Below are 20,889 nucleotides of genomic sequence, written 5' to 3'. Positions count from 1 at the left end.
TACGCAGCACCTCACAAATGCCAGGCTCACGCAGTATGAGATCTGTTTATTTGCAGCACATGTAACACTTCACAGTGTAATGTGCTTAACCCTGCCACTCTGTTACCTATTCCCACTGATGATCTAGTGGACTCAGACCATGATTGTATTTTGTTAACTGAGGAGCAAACAAAAGGGAGAATAGATATGACTGATACACCCTATGCAGATGCTGAAGGAGAATTGTGGGTGGATGGTTCCTGCCTTAAAACAGAGGATGGAAATACATCAGCAGCGTATGCAGTTGTAACAAATAAAACTGTAGTTGAGTCCTGTAAGATACCTGAGTTGTCTGCACAAGCAGCAGAACTTGTGGCACTCACACGAGCTTGTGAATTATCTGAAGGAAGGTGTGTTAACATATATATATATATATACATTGGGACTAACTACCCCTAATAAGGCACCAATAATAAATCTTTCTAAATACATACTAACCACTCACCAAATTACCTTACTAAAAAAGGGATTAGGTTTCGCATCCTCTGCAAACATAGATAGGTATTCACTTGAGAGAGACCTGCAAAGTTTTTTCAGGAAAGTTAGGCTAGCAATATACTTCGAAGACAAAGAGAAACATCCCAACAACAACAAATCTGGCCTTAAAAATAAATCAGTGTGGACCCCCAACATCACTATGATTCCGAAAGACATTGAAGCGTTTGAGCGTAGCATAGACAAGAGCGTTGACGACTTACTCAAACAGAAACATTGGGTTTGCCACAATCTCAGCAAGGATGAGAATGCAGCACTACATGAACTACAGAACAACATTGATCTGACCATCAAACCGGCAGACAAAGGGGGTGGCATTGTCGTTATGGACACCCCCGATTATAACACCAAAATGTTGACCCTATTAGCTAACAAAGAGCACTACAAATTAGCTCATATGGATGAATGGACATCCCTAAAGTTATCCATTTCGGATTTACTCAAACATGCTAGGGATGACAATGTCATCTGTGACGAAGAATACTCCTTCCTCCTCAATCAGGATCCCATTATCCCAGCTCTCTATGGACTACCGAAAGTCCATAAAGACATCCAGAATCCGCCTATGAGACCGATTGTCTCCAGTATCGGGTCCTTGACTGAGCCCCTGAGCAAGTACGCGGATGTTTTTTTACAACCTTTAGTCACATCCCAAAAGGCGTACACAAAGGATACCACAGATATCATTCAAAAAATAGAAGGCATTGCCTTTGACCCTCATTCTCAATTTCTAGTCACACTAGATATTGAATCGTTATATACGAATATCCCTCAAAATGCCACAATAGAAGTTGTAACTGCTATGCTCAACCAAGAAGATAGGGATCTCAACACCCACGAACAGTTCATCATTGACTGTATCTCCATAGTATTAAAGAATAACCTTTTTTTATTTAATAAACAACTATACAGACAGACCAAGGGGACGAGCATGGGGGCCACATGTGCCCCCAGTCTGGCATGTCTGTATGTTTCTAATTTTGAAGAACATCACATTTTTAACATTGTATCTCCATTTTATGAAAATGTCTCAATGTGGTCCCGCTACATAGATGATGTCTTTTTCATCTGGACGGGGCCCATTGAGACACTTAGAGAGTTCATCACATGGCTCAACCTAGGGGATAATAACTTGAGGTTTACTTCTCATATAGACAGTGACAGGTGTGAATTTCTTGATCTAATCATTAAGAACACCAATGGATCGTTAAGTGTAGAACTATTCACCAAACCCACTGACAAAAATACAATGCTCCACCACAAAAGTAATCACCCACCCAGCCAGGTTAACAACATACCGTTTGGGCAATTCTTGAGACTCAAGAGAAATTGCACAACATTGCAAGACTTTGAGAAACATGCCAGTATCCTCAAAGTAAAATTCCTGGAACGCGGTTACCCCAGACGCCTAATCAGACATTCATACAAACGCGCCAAATATTATAACAGGGAGACTTTCTTCCAACCAAAAGAAAAGAGTGAGCAATCCAGCCAACCTATTATCTTTGTTACAAACTACAACCCCATTAGTAATAAACTTAAAAACATTGTGAATAGGAATTGGCACCTAGTGAGAGATAAACATAATAATAAATTGCCCAAACCTATGTTTTCCTATAGAAGGAACAGAACCATTAGGAACAGCTTGGTTCATACATATAGGGAACCTAATATAACTAAGCAACCCTGTATTGACAATGCCCCGATGCCGACAGGCACTTTTCCTTGTTCCGGCTGTATGAATTGTAAAAATATCATTCGTGGCAACACCATTACAATAAATTATACTGTCCTGAAACCAACGAGTTTCATGAACTGCAGAACGACCAGCGTTATCTACTTAATTAGTTGCCCCTGCAACTTAATCTATATAGGCGAAACCTCAAGAGAAGTTCGTACTAGGCTAAACGAACATAGATCTGCCTTACGAACACACAAGATAGGTGCCCCTTTAACAGAACATTGGAAATCAGCAAAACATGACATAAAAGATCTACGCTGGTGCTGCCTGGAACATGTTACTCTTGGTACCAGAGGGGGTAACCTAACACAAAAGAGGAAAAGACGTGAGCAATTTTTTATGTCTAGATGCAACAGTGTCCGCGCTGGTCTTAACAGCAGAGAAGATTGGGAGAGAATAATATAAGAATAAGTAATATCATGAGATCTCTTTATATGTCAATCGACCCCCTACCATACAGTTAACATTGCACCTATCCACACTGGAGTTGCTGTATGCATGATAGAGGTAATTACACCTTACCCCAAGTGATTGAATCCTGCATGTTTATTTTTAACATGCCCTTCAGCGATTTGTTAAATAATGCATATAGTTGAGAAGAGTTAGTACTTATATACTATACTAATACAGGCAAGCGTTTTTAGACACGCCTCTGTCCTATATTAGTATTTAACCTCAGTCCAATCTTCACTAAAATAATGAAGACGCGATCGTATTTGATATCCATTAATGCCTATTAATAAAATATATTTATAGCTTTATCTTTCCCCCGTTGGGACACTAATATCATAATAGCCCGGTTCCAATGAGGATATCCAAGTGGAACACTATATGTAAACATCTCGCTCGATAATCGGGTGAAGTAAACAAAGGACGTAGTCACATGACACTACGCCAACCAATAGATACGCGAGGCTCTTGAATCCTGCATGTTTATTCTCACACATGCTCTTGAGCGACCTGCAAAACATCGTATTTTGTTGAGAATAGTTGGTATTTATATTCCTCACTAATACTGGCAAGCGTCTTTATATACCCTTTATTTTTATTAGGGATCGACCTCAGTCCAATCCCCACTATAATTGAAATGGCGCGATCGTATTTGGTATTCATAAATGACTATAGACACAATAAGATTTTAGCTGTAACTTTCCCGCGATGGTACGCTAATAAATAGCCTGGTTCCGATGATGGTATTTGAAAGGAACACTATTGCTTTATAATAGATAAAAGTAAATAAAGGACGTAGTCACACCACGTGACATTAGGCCAACCAATGGGTACGCGAGGCTTTTTCCGCCCAATCAGCGTCCGTGTAGCATAAAAAAGGGATTCCCCTATGCTTCCTCAGATACCTTCGCCCAGACGACAATAGAAGACACACGGAGACGGTAGTGGGAGCAGGGAGGCCGAATTAAAAGCCAAAGGTAAGGAACCTGAACCGCCTGAATCGTTTTCCGGCCTGTCAGCCTTGCTGACTAGACGCTGAGCACACTTAGATCCCAGTGTAGGATTTAGTTTATTCCCACCCGGTATTGCTATTCCAAGTAGCATGCATATGCCTAACTAGGTGTAACTGGCATTATGGGTTGATTTCACGTAAACTAAAATGCCCTTCTACTTGTGAAATCGACAAAAGACTTTTTATCTTTATTTTTACCTTTTTTTTCTTAGACAAATGCCAATAATGAGGAATAATTGTTTTAAAAAATGGCTCAAGCATTATGGCTCAAGCATTATGGAGTTTAGGGGGCCTGCTCCACGTATTTCATGTGCACAACGCCAGGGTTGGGGACCACAATGAGATAACATGTTTATGTTTATGGTCATGTGCATAATATATAGTTCTACTCCTATAAGGATTAATATACCTAACCAGGAGTAACTGCAATAAGACATAATATGTGGATTTTACACAAACTAAAATGCCTACTGACTAACTCGGTAAGGGTTTTTTTCAATAGATAATATGCCAATAAATAGAAATATAAGTTAATCAATGGCTTCAATACACTTGGAGTTTAGAAGGTCTGCTCCATGTATTTCAGGTGTAGAACACCTAGGCTATGAATAACGCAAAGGCCATGCGTTATCCCTTTATAATACAGCGATATCCCATTATTTGAAATGTACTATCAGTACAACCGGTCATTCCAAATCCAAACATTAATATCCTTCTGATAAGGCAGTTTGAGATATATTTATTTATTTATTTGCGAGTTTTTATAGCGCTGTGAATAGACTCCCGAAGGAGTATCTCCGCGCTGTTGGCAACCAGTAATACAGCTGACAGAGGAGCATTTCAATTAAAAGGAGAGTATTGTGAGGTTCAGGGTCCAGAAAATAAACAACTAAACTGAGCCAAACAGAAAGGTTTTCAGACATTTTCTGAATTGGAGGTGGTTATGACACTGTCTTAGTGAAAGTGGGAGGGAGTTCCAAAGATTAGGACCTACTACAGACAGGGCTCTACCACCCAGTCTGGATTTGGTTATCCTAGGAACATTCAGTAACAGCTGGTCACTGGATCTGAGGGAACGAATAGGGGCATAAGGAACAAACTTGCTGGCTAGATACTCTGGTCCCAATTGATTAAGTCCCTTATGGATAACGCAGCAGGTCTTGAACTTCACACGTTGGCGTATTGGTAGCCAATGTAGTTTTTGAAGTAGTGGTTTAGAGGGGGATCTAGGAGGTACATTTGACACCAGCCTAGCTGCGGTATTTTGTACCACCTGTAAACGGTCTAGAACCTCCTCATTTGCACCTGCCAGAAGACCGTTACAATAATCAAGTCTGCTTATGACCAGAGCTTGAACTAAGGTTTTCCTATGGGAGTCCGGTAGAAAAGGAAAAATCCTACGGAGCAGACCAATCGCATGGAAACAGGATCCCACAGTGATGTTAACATTGTGCTTCATGGTCAGCTCCGGCTCCAATGTGACTCCCAAATTCTTGATTACTGTTTTGGGCTCAGGAACTGGGCCCAAGTCTGAAGGCCACCAGTCGGGGGACCATTGAATCCTAGCTTCCCCGAAGAGCATCACCTCCGTCTTTCCAACATTACATTGAAGGAGGTTGGAGGACATCCACCTAGCAACTGCCTTCATCCCATCGGAAAAGGATTGAATTATCTCCGGGGAAAGGTGTTTAAAAGGGAAGAGCAGCTGTGTGTCGTCAGCGTAGGACACTGGATAGAACCCAAAAGCTCTGGTAACATCTGCCAAGGGAGCCACATAGGTATTAAATAAAGTCGGGCTCAAGCAAGAGCCCTGTGGTACTCCCTTGGTGATGTTAACCTCTTCCGACCTAAACTCACCCATGCTGACAGATTGGGTGCGGTTGGAGAGGAAGCTCCTGATCCAGTCCAGTGCCCTGCCGCCGATTCCACTCCTGGACAGTCGTTCGATCAGAATGGTGTGGGAGATCGTATCGAACGCTGCCGATAAATCTAGCAGCACCAGGACAACAGAGTAGCCCCTGTCCTGGTACAGCCGCAGATCGTCCGTTACCGACAGCAAGGCCGTTTCTGTACTGAATTTTGGCCTAAAGCCTGACTGAGATCGGTCGAGGCTACCAGACTGTTCCAAGTAGGTGGATAGGTGCTTGTTGGTATGTTTTTCAATAATTTTCCCTAAGAATGGTAGGAGGGAGATAGGCCTCAGGTTAGACATGTTGGTCCAAGGAACAGATGAGTTCTTCCTGATGGGTCTAACTAGGGCTTTTTTCCAGCACTGTGGGACAACTCCAGATGTAAGTGAGAGGTTCACCAGTTTCTGAACATCAGGGCCTAGTGTACTCCCTAAAGGGGCCATAAGTCTGGCTGGAAGCAAGTCCGCGGGACTTCCACTTTTAATGTCCGTAAACAGTCTCTCAACCTCTACTAACGATATCTCAGGGAAATCATTGAAAGAATAGATGTTAGTAGATGCAGTCTGTACCAGAGTAGAGTTATCCTGGCTACTTATGCCAGAGCTATATGCCTCTATTTTATTGTAGATGGCATCGATTTTGTCTGTAAAGAAGCAGGAGATGCTGTCGCAAAGCTGTTGTGAGGCCATGTCTGCACTTTCACACGCTTTGGGTTTCAGAAATGATGTAACAATCTGATAGAGAGTTTTTGAGTCATTGCCAGCTGCTTCTAACTGGGCAGTGACATGGTTTTTCCGTGCAGATCTTATGGCTTTGTGATAGGTACTAAGATTAGTTTTGTATTTGATTTTGTCTTCCTCCAAGGAGGTCTTTCTCCACGTTTTCTCCGCCTTTCTAGCTAAGCGTTTGAGATTACGCAGTTCCTCTGAGTACCAGACCTCTTGCTTCCTGGCTAGACTAATTTTAAAAGTCTTCATCGGGGCAATTTGTTGCACCACGGCAGTGACTACAGAATCCCAAGTAGAGAGGGCAGTATTAATGTCATCTGTGCAGTGAATAGTGGGAGAGAGATATTTCTGCGCAAAATCAGTGTTAGTTATTTTGTGCCACTGTCTGCGTTTAGGGGGAATTTGTATGTGGGAGATAGATCGGTAGTCATTTATCGGCATAGTGAACTCAAGTACAAAGTGGTCTGTCCAAGGATATTGTTTGGGTGCACAACATTTAATACCAGGGAAGTTGGATATAATCAGGTCCAGGGTGTGTCCCGCCTGATGAGTAGGTCCATGGTTACATTGCTTTAATCCTAGAAGAGACATGTCAGTTAGAAAAGATTGTGCATCACTGTTGGCCTCTTCTTCACTATGAATATTAAAGTCCCCGAGCAACAGGAAATCTTTATCTTGACACACATGGGGGGCTAGTGCTTCCATTAGCTGTTTGGACACATTTTTTAAAGGGCCCGGTGGGCGATAAACCAAGGCTCCTTTCCTACTGTATTTAGTGGAGGAGCCAATCCTAAAAATCATCATTTCTAAGTCTGAATTACAGCACTGATCAATGACCGAAACAGAAATCTCATTTTTAAAAACAAATGCTATTCCCCCACCGATTTTTTTGGGTCGATCTAATCTGATAATCTTGTAACCCTCGGGTATTCCAAGTGTAATAGCGGGGGTGGTATGGGGCTTCAGCCATGTTTCTGTTAAAAAGCAGAGATCTGCTTGTTGGGAAGAGATTAGGTCCCAGACCTCGAAGGAGTGTTTAACCAAAGATCTAGCATTACACAACAGGATCCTTCCCTCCTGTATCGATACTTTAGGAGTATTACAGGGACGCTGTTCGAAGGAATATTTAACTGTCTGAAATTGTGTATGGCATGATCTACATGAGAAAGGTCCTTCGGGAAAACAGGAATATGGTAACTTACAGTCAGGAGTTAACACTGTAGGGCGTAGGCGCAGTAAGGCCTGCGAAGAGTAGGAACGTCTATATACCTTAGTAGACTTATTTGGAACATCCATAGCCCCTAGCCACGTCCTGTCGCGGACGGGCGCAGACGGGCTTCTCTCTGGCGCGTCTCCGGCGCGTCGCTGCGCGCGACCGCTGCGCGCTTACTGTGACGAGGGGGCTAAATACCCTCAGGTACAGCAACTAGAGCGCTGACCGCTCTGTCAATGCGGAAATGCGGAAGTGACCTGGCTCTGCCTGACCCGCCCTCCGCTCAACGGCACTGGTTGCCGAGTCGGACCGGGGCGGGCAGGACGGGAATCGAGCCCAGGCTATACAAGTAACTTTTAATCGTTTTACCACAATAGCGAGTAGCGCTTTTACTGCTGACAAAGGAATACAATGTAAAATGCAACGCTAGTAAAATCCGTGCATTTAAAAACACAATACCAGTGACATTCAAATTTTAAAATCATTTGCTGCCGAAGTCAGTATCAGGGTACCTGGGTGTCAGCGGGTCGGGGAGACGCTCTCACAGTCCCCCTACCGCAGTGCACCGCCTGCTCCTCGCTGCCTAAGTACCCTCAGGTACAGCAACTAGAGCGCTGACCGCTCTGTCAATGCGGAAATGCGGAAGTGACCTGGCTCTGCCTGACCCGCCCTCCGCTCAACGGCACTGGTTGCCGAGTCGGACCGGGGCGGGCAGGACGGGAATCGAGCCCAGGCTATACAAGTAACTTTTAATCGTTTTACCACAATAGCGAGTAGCGCTTTTACTGCTGACAAAGGAATACAATGTAAAATGCAACGCTAGTAAAATCCGTGCATTTAAAAACACAATACCAGTGACATTCAAATTTTAAAATCATTTGCTGCCGAAGTCAGTATCAGGGTACCTGGGTGTCAGCGGGTCGGGGAGACGCTCTCACAGTCCCCCTACCGCAGTGCACCGCCTGCTCCTCGCTGCCTAAGTACCCTCAGGTACAGCAACTAGAGCGCTGACCGCTCTGTCAATGCGGAAATGCGGAAGTGACCTGGCTCTGCCTGACCCGCCCTCCGCTCAACGGCACTGGTTGCCGAGTCGGACCGGGGCGGGCAGGACGGGAATCGAGCCCAGGCTATACAAGTAACTTTTAATCGTTTTACCACAATAGCGAGTAGCGCTTTTACTGCTGACAAAGGAATACAATGTAAAATGCAACGCTAGTAAAATCCGTGCATTTAAAAACACAATACCAGTGACATTCAAATTTTAAAATCATTTGCTGCCGAAGTCAGTATCAGGGTACCTGGGTGTCAGCGGGTCGGGGAGACGCTCTCACAGTCCCCCTATAGACTTAGTACACAGTAAGTAATGACTGGTATCCTAACAAGATACTTTCTCTCATTTAAATCCCAAAGACCCAGTGGCAGGACAATCCCCACCACGTAATGAACATTAATAGCTGATATACAAGCGTATTGAAAAGCAGGTGTATCAGATGCCAGTCATTTAAATCTGGGTGAGTATAAATGTCTAATTTCTGTATCAAAAAAATCCAGTAGACTATTGACTATTACTCCTCACTTGCAATAAATTAATAGGGGCATTTATTTACAGCAACCTAGAAGATATATATCGGTGGCTCCTACTACCAGAACAAGTCCTATCCTCTTTTTACTTCAAGGTAGTAATTTCCAATTTATAATTTTGTTCCATCACTATTTTACGTATAGCGTAGAAACATATAAACATAACCTTATTGCCATTTACAGATATCCTGACGAATTATTTTTTTTAACAACAAGAACTTATCCTAGTTCATTACCGGATCACAGAACCGGCCCAGTGCCCTCCTGGATTTATCTGGAGGTTACTAAAACCATTAAGGTAATTTCCTAAGTGGATATAACAGTTATAAATAGACACCCACTACCGCAAATATACAAACTGCGACCAACAGTCAAGTGCCACAGATGAGAAGTGAGGCACTTCCTGTATTATCAATCATGCCAGGTAACCTTATAGTGGTTAATATGAGTAAAACCTACCCACATAAGTGATTGCCTTCTTCACTATGATAGTCAACATAGTGACCCACGATATGGTATCAGTATAAATGCGCGATGCACTTTAGCAATACCTAAATAACCAACTACCCTCTCACACTCCTTCAAGTGTAATAACAGCACCAATTGTCAAATGCCATAGTTTAAGCTAAAATGTTGTTTTAGGAAAATGATAATGTATGACAAATCGGGTTTGCAAGATAAGTAATTATATGTTTCCTTCTAGAACTTGGTCCTGGAGAAGGTTGTCTATTTACCTGTAACCGAAACGCCGCGTCGACCCCTGTTCCTTTGAACTTTTAACCTGTTGCACATGTGATGTTTTTTTTAAAACCTTTTATGAAATGTTATAACATACTATTGTATGGTTTTTAATGATTTGTAACTGATTGTATAAAATGTTTGTTTGAATAAATATAAAAAAATATATATATATTTTCCTAATAACACTATCTTCTGATTGGTTCTTTATACTTGATGTACTGTGTATCTCACTGGTGCTATATTTACAACTATTGTTGGTTTTATGAGCATTGTGTTTATGACTTGTATCTCGCACTTTGGTAATTAGTATAAGTAAATGACTGGTATTGCTAAACATTGCAAAAACGCATTACTATTCCATCTCTTACCCATTTTGGGGTAAACCTGTGGGACGTTTTTATGTTTTCCTAAGCTATCTCCCCTGTCCCAAAGTTGACAGTTAAGGGGGCCTCCTTTATTTTTATCGATTAACATATATACAGACAGCCAATATGCCTTTAATGTGGCACATTCCTTTGGAAGACTCTGGAAGGAAAGAGGTTTTATTACCTCACAAGGCACAAAGATACAGCACGGAGTGCTTATCACCAAATTACTTAACTCCCTGGCACTTCCAAAGAAATTGGCCATAGTTAAATGCAGTGCTCACAAGAAGGTTACAGACAAGGTAGGCCAGGGAAATGCATTTGCTGACATAACAGCAAAACAGACAGCAAGAAATAATTCAGCACTAGTACTAACGGCCCAAGAATTACCTGATGAAGTGAAGTCACTAGATCTAACAACTGAAGGTATAAGACTAATGCAACAAGGAGCAACAGCAGAAGAACAGATGGGTTGGTCAAAGGACGGGTCATTTGTTCAAGGATGTTGGGTGAATGACACCAAGGAGAAATATATGTTACCAGACAGGATGGTCTACTCCATGTGTTTGGCCATGCATGGCACGGCACACATTTGCAGGGATGCCATAATAAATTGTATGGACAAGTTCTGGGTGAACAAGAATATAAGGAAAATAGCACAGGAAATATGTCAAAGATGTATGGTATGTGCACAGTACAATGTGGGTAAGACTGCTCCAGTACCCAAAGGCCACTTTCAAAAACCAACAATGCCATTTGAAGCCCTGCAAATAGACTATGTGGAGATGCCCCCTACAAATAAGTATAGGTATATCCTGGTGGTGGTGTGCATGTATTCAAAATGGATAGAGGCATACCCGGTAAAACACAATGATGCCATCTCAACAGCCAGGTGCCTGATAAAGGAGTTGATCCCACGTTTTGGGGTCCCAAAAACAATATTTTCAGACAATGGCAGTCACTTCTGTAATGAAATAATAAAATTGACATGCAAAGCCTTGGGAATACAGCAGAAGCTACACTGCGCCTATCATCCAGAGGCCGCTGGTGCAGTAGAAAGAAACAATGGCGTGCTCAAGAGCAAGATAGCAAAAATATGTGCTGACACAAAATTAACCTGGATGGATGCCTTACCTATTGCCCTAATGAGCATGAGGAGCACACCAGATGCCAAGACCAAACTCAGTGCACACGAAATTGTCACTGGGTTGCCAATGGTAGCTTGGGGAGTTCCAGACAAAAATGCTCTGCCTATGATGACGAATGAATTGTTGAATGATTACTGCATGTCACTTACACACACTCTTGCTTCTATCAACCAGCACGTGAAGGGAGCCCTTCCAGAGCCACTGCAGGTCGAGGGGCAAAAGTTCAAGCCCGGTGACTGGGTACTCATCAAGGCATCCCAGAGGTCCAACTGTCTCCAAGCTCGCTGGAAGGGTCCGCAGCAAGTCCTGCTCGCCACAAAGACAGCAGTGAAGTGCACCAACAACAAATCTTGGATACATGCCAGCCATATAAAGAGGGCACCTCCTGAGACTGCATCCAGCCAAGACCCAGGTCAGCAGCACATGCCAACACCAGAACTGATCAAAGAGGAAAAAAGGTACAATTTGAGATCTACAAAGACGAAGGAGATGAAATGTCAGTAATTCTGGTAACTGATCTTCTGCAGGAAATAGATGAGGTACTACTATTAGATATTATCCTAACAGATATTTTGACAACAATTTTTGACTTAGAGAATAGCAGTGAAGAAGACAACGAAGACGCACTCATTTACCTTGAGGAAGTATTTGATCAGCTAGAATACCAACTAATGCGAGATTTAAATAGTATAGCATTACAAGAAGCCTTGAGTAGAGTACTTTCTGACTAAGAAAATTCAACTAGGGTATATTGCACACTACCACCAGGAGTAATAGCTCAGTTGCAGAACAAGAAAAGTTTAGCACACTTCATCAGGGAGTTCTTAGTAAAAAGTGGGCCAGTACAACGTTGAGTAGATGAACTGATCCAGGAGGTATTTGCGAGTCCTCCTGTAACTGCATAGTGCCCGTGCCACTGCAGCAATTAGTAGATGAACTGATCCGGGAGGTATTTGCGAGTCCTCCTGTCACTGCGAGCACCCGTGCTGCTGCAGCAACCAGCAAATAACATTTTCACAGGTTGGCAAGACAGCCTGCTTTAAAAAGCTCCTTTAGGGTGAGGTACAGTGGACAATATTGTAAAAAATTAAGTAAGGCTGCACTAACGGTTGATATACGTGACCAAAGGGTCGTGGATTACAAGAATTACATGCATATCTTTGGGAGGCGAGAAGTACCAAGAAATTCTCAGAGGCCATCTGAAATATTAGCGAATAGCAGTTCGCAATATATTCTGTACTACAGCCTCACCTTATATGTGTTCATGCTTTTTGTGTGTTTAGCTTATATTATAGTAAAGATTCACAGTGATAATTGACAACATAGTGTCATCAATAGCACTACATCCAATTAAAGAAAGTATAAGATTAGATAGGTATGAATAGAAAATATACAGCTCTATAAATGAATAAAAAATGGTACAAGTCTAAAATGTGCATACCTGGGGTGATATTCTGTCTTTTATTGCTAGCATTAATTGCTGTATACTTATTGGACGTGTTCTATCCCATGGAACAATTGATACCAACACCAACACCCCCTGCTATCATACCTGCATACACTTTGTCACCTCAAGAAATAGCCCACAGAGAAGATATGCACCACAATTCCTTTGTGACTTTGTTGCATCATACCAATAAGATATTAACAAGGGGAGATTGCTGGATATGTTTGCAATTCCCAGCTTCTGTAGACCAAAGTTTGCCCCTGGTTCAAGTCCCACTGCCTTTTGCAGCATCCTGTTATGCCATTTACATAACAATAGTAAAAATAGAGCTAATAGCTGTTTTGCAGAATTTAAAGAAAAGTACTGCTGGTGCAGGGACAACTATCGCTCCACCTGCAGGAACATTATATAACAAATATATGGCAGATATTCTGACTCTAGGGAACTGCACAGAAGTAATAGAACAGAATGCAACATTCCCCCTGTCTGACATCTTTACTCCGCTCTTTCCAACTCAGAATACAAGCACTGGGATAGCAGGCCCATCAAAAGAGGCAAATAAGAATATACCATTTTTGAAGTTAAAATTAAGAAAACACAACGCAATAGGGAGTATTTGTATTAAGAGTAATGGGACCTACCAGGTGGGCAATAGTACAAATTGTAACATGACATTTGAAATGACGGCCGGAAATATTAACTTTCCACTTTACTTTGGTGACTCAATTTATTTCATTTGTGGAGAGATTGCTTATACATGGCTTCCAACAAGTTGGAGTGGTTGTTGTCACCTAGGTTTTGTATTACCTGCTATAGCAATAAAAGACACAAAGGAAGTACGAAGGGGCATGTAAAGACATGCACCACGGCGAGGCAGGAGAAGTGTGGATCAAAGAGATACAGCATCACAGATAGCGGGTGATATATTTAAAGGGGTGATACCATGGATTGGTCCATCTATCAACTCAGGGGATATACGTAGATTGTCCAGGCTACTAGAAGCAACAATAAATGAAACGACAAGTATACTTGAAAATATTACAGTAGAGCTTCAAGCTGTGAGATTAGTTTCGTTACAAAATAGAATGAATCTTGACATGATGCTAGCAGAAAGGGGAGGAGTCTGTGCAATTATAGGGGCATCCTGTTGCACCTATGTCCCTGACTCCTCTGTTACTGTCAGGGAGGCAATAAAAAGATTGCATCATATAGGTGTAGAAGCACATCAGGATTCTGGTACATGGGATATAGGAGGTTCACTTTGGAGTTGGTTGAGCGCATGGGGTTGGAAGATAGGAATGGTGTTCATAACAATTTTCCTACTAATAATAGGCTGTTGTCTATTAATTAATTGCCTGCCAATGTGCTGTCAACTATTGGGACAGCTGACAAAATGCCAAGTGAGGAAATTAAAGGAAAAAGAAAGAATGCTGATGCAAACAGTCACTACTGAGTTAATGAACATAGACATTTCTGACAATGATAAGAATGGACAATATAATTATTAAAGTGTGATATGCTTTGTGATGAAATTATTTTAAACTAAGGTTCAAAGGGTCGTTTTGTAAAAGATGAAAAATTAGTTGGCCCTCTTGAATGAATACATTAAAGTGAACCGTAGTTTATATTAATTTATGTCTGACATCTGCCTGTAAATGATATGAGCCACTCATATTGGAAGGTAGCTCCATGCTGCACAAATGGTTAAAATTAAGTTGCCTGAAATTCAGCTGAAACCAGAAAGAATGGCAAGTGAACGTGTACGTGCCCATTCTGCTGTAACTCCAACTTGTTTAATGATTTACTAGCTTTCACCTGTGTATAGAGCCAGTTCAGCGAGCCAATTCCTAGAAAGGGTTCGCTGACCTAGGACGTGCCAAGTTTGCTCTGCCCTTGCCTGGTTAAGTGAAAGGGTAAAGTGTTTGCTCAGCACAGATAGCAAGTGCATCATTTGTATGGGGAAAGCAGAAAACACGGGCCTCTGCTGATAAGATCAAACAGTGCACATTGACATTTCAAAGATAACCGACCAAGGCTGTGGGTCAGGAGGTAGTGGTGTAAAGATTAACCAGTATCTGCATGGTCAGATCCGTCAGGAATAATGTAAAGTGTGAACGTAGACATATTTCTGAAATGCACCATGATGTTGTAATGTACACGTGGCTGAGATGGTCACACCACAATGTAGTAGTTAATGAATAATGTGTCAGGGGTCTGTGAAAACATATATAAAGACTGATTTCCTCTCTGTAAAACCAGATCAATTTGCAGTCCTGCAAATTGTCTCAGCTGCAGTTTATTGGCAATAAAGCAATTTTCTTCTGAAACCTTGTATGTGGCCTTCTTGTCCCTATTCACAAATTTTGTGCTTTTACAACGTTTCATATAAGCCCCGGGAGATGGGGTCCCCGGGGATAACAAAAATTAGTGATAGGGGCTATTTATTTTTTATGGTAAAATTAGGAGTTGCGCATCCAGCGCGGCGCTCAGTGCGGCCCTCTGGTGTGCACGCGTTGGATGCACAACTCCTATCATGCGTTGGATGCATTTCTCCTATCGTGTAGGGTGTGCGACTGCAACGCATTTGGTGCGCGACTTCTACGCGTAGGGTGCAGGACTCTGACTAACTAAGTACACAATTGTGTTTCAGACCTACAATTCAACAGTCAGTATCCATGCACTCCAGCAAACACCTTGTGACTGCTCTTACAATCCCATAGTGACTCTTTCAGTACCATGTAGTAATCCATTCACTAAAGTAAAACTCAACCAATTATGAATTCACCCAGTGTCTCTCCTTATAGTATTGTTATCATTCAGTCATTATGCATTTACTCATGCAGTGAGCCAGGCTTTGGAGCACGGAGTGCTTCAAACTCCTATGTTGAAGGGGCGTTCCATAGGTGTGCGTGTTTGGCCTGAACACTCACAGAACAAGACACATCTCCAGATTTATTAGAAATCATAAATCAGGACATGTGTGTGAATGCTACATCATCCTGCAATTGGTTTAACAAGGCACAAGGAGAATTATTTTCATTTCTCCTCATTTTTTCTCTTTGAATGTATGCTAAAATGCACAGCATACATTGAAGGAGAAAAATGCCTTTACAGATTTTTGTTGTGCAGGTCGGTGTGTCTTCCTGCACAAAAACAAATTCTGCATGACACAGATATCCTTGCGCCATGGTGCAAGGGGGCCTGTGTCATCGCATGGCTGCAGTTTAAGCAGCAGTGCAGAGGGAAGCATAGACTTGCAACCAATGTTCCCTCTAATTGTTATCCTCTGTGTGCGGCAGTATAAGGTCTCTGTGCGCTGCAACTGAGGCTATGTGCGCCAGGAACCAGACTGCGTATGTGGGGGCAGCGCCAAATATCACTCCAAACCCTTGCTTAAAAAAGTGAAAAGAGAGTGCATTTCCAAACATGTAGTGCCGCATGAAATGTCTTAAGACAGGTTTTCAATTTAGATACACACGCAATGACATGAATTGGTTAAATATGGGAGTACACATTTGGTTTAGAAAAGCACAGGACTCCAATAGTGATATCAAAATACGATTTTGCTGAAGATCCTCAGCTCAAGGACTGTTCATTGGGTGGGGAATGTTGGGAGCCTATACAAGATCATATATATGCACAATTACATAACATATTTACAATTAGACGTGCAAGCTACGGAGTAATGTCTGGATATCCCATCAGAGATAGTTTTCTCACCAGTCCAAAAACGAGTCCCCTACAGCAAGTCGTCGTAACAACTTCTGGGTGAGTGTGAGTGAATTGTTGAATACAGGTGGGTGAGTATGTGAATGAAAATAAGTGAGTAGGTGAATGAGGGAAAATTAGTGTGTAGTGGGGAGCAACATAAAGAGACTAAATAAAGCATGCAGTCCTCAGTAAAGCCTCTTGATAAATAAAAAGCCAACAGTGAGTGGGTGAGTAAAGTGATTTGAGATAATAAGGGGAGTGTCAGTGAATAAGAATGTGTGTGGGTGGATGTTATGTATTATATTATGTACCAGAGGGTGGCAGGGAGCGTGTCATGGAATGCATGGTTGCATTTCATCATGGTGTTCCAGTCCAGGACATTGAGTCTTTAGCGGTGACTTGGAGTGGAAGCCGACCTGCCTGGCTCTCTGCTGTTCCTTTTTATGACTAGCTCAATAAAACTTGTTGGAGACATTACAGAGTACTTGGTTCCTTATCAATTGGCGTCCCCAATTTGGAATGCTACTTGATGACTGATGTTAGTGACAAGGGTTTTGGGTGCGGTTCTATTGCAGAAATGTGTTGATGGTTGTGAAAAAATTATTTTGTTTGCATTAAGATCATTATCGCCCACGGAAACTAAATATCCAAAGGCAGCTATGTGTAAGCAGAAGGATTGTAAACTGGAGTTGCAAAAGGCTGTTTGGGCTTATAGGGGGACTACTCATGATGCTACTGGTTTATCTCCTTTTGTGCTGATGAGAGGTAGGAAAACCAGATGTAAGTTCATTCCTGTTTGGCTTTCCGATGGTATGGTGGAGCAGTGGTCAGTGGCAGCGGTTAAAAATAGATTGAACGAGGTGCACAATAAAAGCAAGGTTTATTATGATAAAAGTCATGGTGTGAAGGACGTGCAAGTAAAGGTTGGTGATTGGGTTTGGGTTCGAGTGAGGAAACCTGGTAAGATTCCTAAGGGTGAGAGTCAGTTTGGAGCACCACAAGAAGTCGTGGAGCTTCTACTTAATGCTGTGCGGTTGGATGATGGCAGAGTTTGGAATCTCAAAAGTATTGCCTTGGGATCTGGACAAAATTGTGGTGTCATGCAAAGAGAAATTCTGTGTGCCATTGGGGTGAAGGATGCAGAGTGGGTGGAAGATTTCTTTGTTCGGAGTGCTGTTCAGTCTTATCTGGCTTCTGACCTTATTCCAGAAAAGGAGGTTGTTGATGAGAGAGTGGTGGGGAGCCAATGTTTTTTGGAAGCAGCGGTTGCTTCGGAGGAGGTGCAATCTGGAATGAATGAGGAGGTGCATTTGGGCACGATAGAACCAGTTGTTGTGGATGAGGTTGTTGGTGACGGAGGAAAAAGAAAAAGGGTTCTTCCGTAATGGTTGAAGGAAAATGTAATGTGATTATTCTTTCTTTGTGTTATTGTTTTAAGTTGCATATTTGCTTTAATTTATTTGCTCTTCTTTGTGTTGTAAAGAGGGGGGATGTGTTATGTATTATATTATGTACCATAGCGTGGCAGGAAGCGTGTCACTGAATGCACGTTTGCATTCCACACGGTGTTCCAGTCCAGGACATTGAGGGGCAGATTTACAAGCCCCCTGCACCTCTTTTATGCCGCTGTTGCGTCACTTTTGTGATGCAGCGGGGGGGCGCAAAAGATGCGCCATGGTGCGGGGTATTTACAACGTGATGCATCTCCCAGATGCATCATGTTGTAAAGCCCTGCCCCAGAAGGAGGTGTTTTCAATCGTAGGGGGGGCTGGGGGGGCGGTCCGGCGCAGGAACGCCTCCCAAAAATGGCTGAGTGAAATCTACAAGATTTCACTCAGTCACTTTTGGGCCCATGCTGCGTCAAAACCCTGTGCCTGCTTGAAGCAGGCGTAAGCATCATGGAGATAGGGCCCCACAGAGCATTGCTGGAGCTGTGTCATGCTTGCGACGCAACTCCAGCAATGCGCCGCTTTTACGGCAGAGATGCGTGACACATCTGTGCCGTTTTTGACCCATGGTGCGCCGCATTGTAAATGCGGCGCATCCAGGGTGGTGGAGCTGCAGCGCACAATAACTGGTGCATCCCTGCTGATATGCAGGGATGCGCTAGTTATTGTAAATCTGCCCCTGACTCTTTGGCGGTGTCTTGGAGTGGAAGCCGACCGGCCTGGCTCTCGCCTGTTCATTTTTATGACCAGCTCAATAAAGCTTGTTGGATACATCACTGTAATGGCTGCCTTTTTGCTGGCTCTTTGGAGAAGGAGAATGATGGAGAATGACTCCAGCCTATCACCCCCATAGCATAGGGATTAGGACTATAGACAGGGACCCTGTCTTACATATATTAGGGCATTTTCGTGCCATTTTCCTTAAAGTAAGGCTTATGAATTTAAGTTAGGGGATAGATATATAAGTATTAGTTATGATTTGCTCATTTGCTAACATGCTGGGCTATTTTCCATGGAGCTATGCATATTGTGGGCTCCGTAGGCCTTAAACGAGACAGACTCCATTTTGCTTTCTGCCCGGTAGCTCGAGAAGGCTTTCTAGGTGAAGTGTAATGTTTTAGTTTCAAGCTGTTGTTCGCTTGGAGAGAACCGGTTCAGGCTGACCCTTATCGAAGGAATGTATTTTTCTCCACTCCGAAGACACAACTTCAGGCCGGCCGGCTGGGAAAGTGTCCTTGGTACGGGGAGGTACAAGAATTTGGTGGGCGGCAGGTTACTGGCCGTGAATTTCCATGAAGGAACGGGCTTTGATATTAGCGAAGGTGTTAGTCAGTTTGTCAGTTAGTCCGTAGGCGGCATCTAGCCGTTAGCATCTCTGCCATTATTCATCTTATGGCGGACAAGTCGCCATCTTTGAAGTCTGAGAAAGATTTAAGATCGAAACTCTCTGAGAAAGACTGAACGGGAAACAGCGCGGAGCGCACTGACAAAGAGAGAGAGAGAGAGAGAGACGGTAGCTAATAATCAGCAAGGTTCCGGTGTCCTGAAGGGAAGCAGACGAGGTTGAGCCTAGCGGTGCAGACGTGTACTTGTGACGGCTGGGGGTGACTGCAAGGCGAGCCAGGATACAGAGACGAGAAGGGAACCTAGATGACTGCCGAGTCCAGACTTCCCACTAATCAGGTGACCTCTGCCTAACTCTAATAGAATGTGCACTCTAATCTTTACCTTTTCTTTGCAGAATTTATGTTGCATAGTAATGTGATTTGTGTCTATTGTTAATAAATACCCTAATTCTTATAGAATTACTGTGTACCTGGTGTTCGTGTTCAATCTCGGTAAACCTTATTCCTAGTTGGGAATCGTTTATGTGAACGGATGGGAAATCCCGATCAGGTAAATGGTGATCAAATAAAGAGGGAGTGAGTGGACCTTTGATGCCAAGAGCAGGGAGTACACTATATAATTTGGAACTATATTCAAAGTTATTATTGTAGTTTTATCCCAAGCAGACAACTGAGATATTATCCCGATAACTGTTCATAGGAATGTGGTCGTCGTTGATATGCGGCGTTAATGAGAGCACTGGGGGGGATTACCAGTGTGTATACCCACTGGATTGTGGCTTGAGTAAATGAGAGCACTAGGTGGTCGAACTAGTGTGTAGTTTCGCAGGATTGCGAACACTTGTGGAAAAGGGAGCATTGGGTTCTGCAGGCCCGTGTGTAGACGCACCGGATTGTGTGTCATATCTGCCCTAGGGTAGAACGGTCTGGGTCAGGGTGGCCGCGAGACCAACTGATGTGAATAAGATATTGTAGAAAATCCATACATGTATATTGTCATTCCCCATCCTTAGGTGCGATCTGTATATATCTGTATATTTATCCATTGTGGATGCGATCTGAGGAGGGAAGGTGAGTACGTTTTGGCTGGGTCATAGGGGCCCCTGGGGGCTGATCCCACCTACTCAGAAAAATCCGGCCATTACAATCACGGAGCACTTGGTTCCTTAACACAAGAGTCAAAAGATAATAATCTTAATTCAGGCTTGAACAAAATGTATCCTGTAACAGCCTCTTGGCCAGGTTTGAAATCTCAGTGGATTTATGCATTCACCATAGAGGTGTGTGTTTGACTCCCTGGCCAGAGGTTCAATTCCCAACATGTTCACTGATCCGCACATGAGGTCGTTAATAAGAACAATTGAGTTGTATAGCAGTGAGTATGTGTTCTTCAGCTACAACACAGCATGGGGTAAACATACGCTCCGTGAATACATAAATGAATATTTCTGACGCTGGCTTTCTTTGACTTCGAGGTATGGATTCATAATATTCTTCAATCACTCCCTCTCATT

The sequence above is a fragment of the Lissotriton vulgaris genome, unplaced genomic scaffold, assembly GCF_964263255.1.
Source record: "Lissotriton vulgaris unplaced genomic scaffold, aLisVul1.2 SCAFFOLD_1098, whole genome shotgun sequence".
In the NCBI taxonomy this organism is placed as follows: domain Eukaryota; kingdom Metazoa; phylum Chordata; class Amphibia; order Caudata; family Salamandridae; genus Lissotriton; species Lissotriton vulgaris.
The sequence above is the reverse complement of the archived record's forward strand: the minus strand, read 5'-3'. Positions refer to the sequence as shown.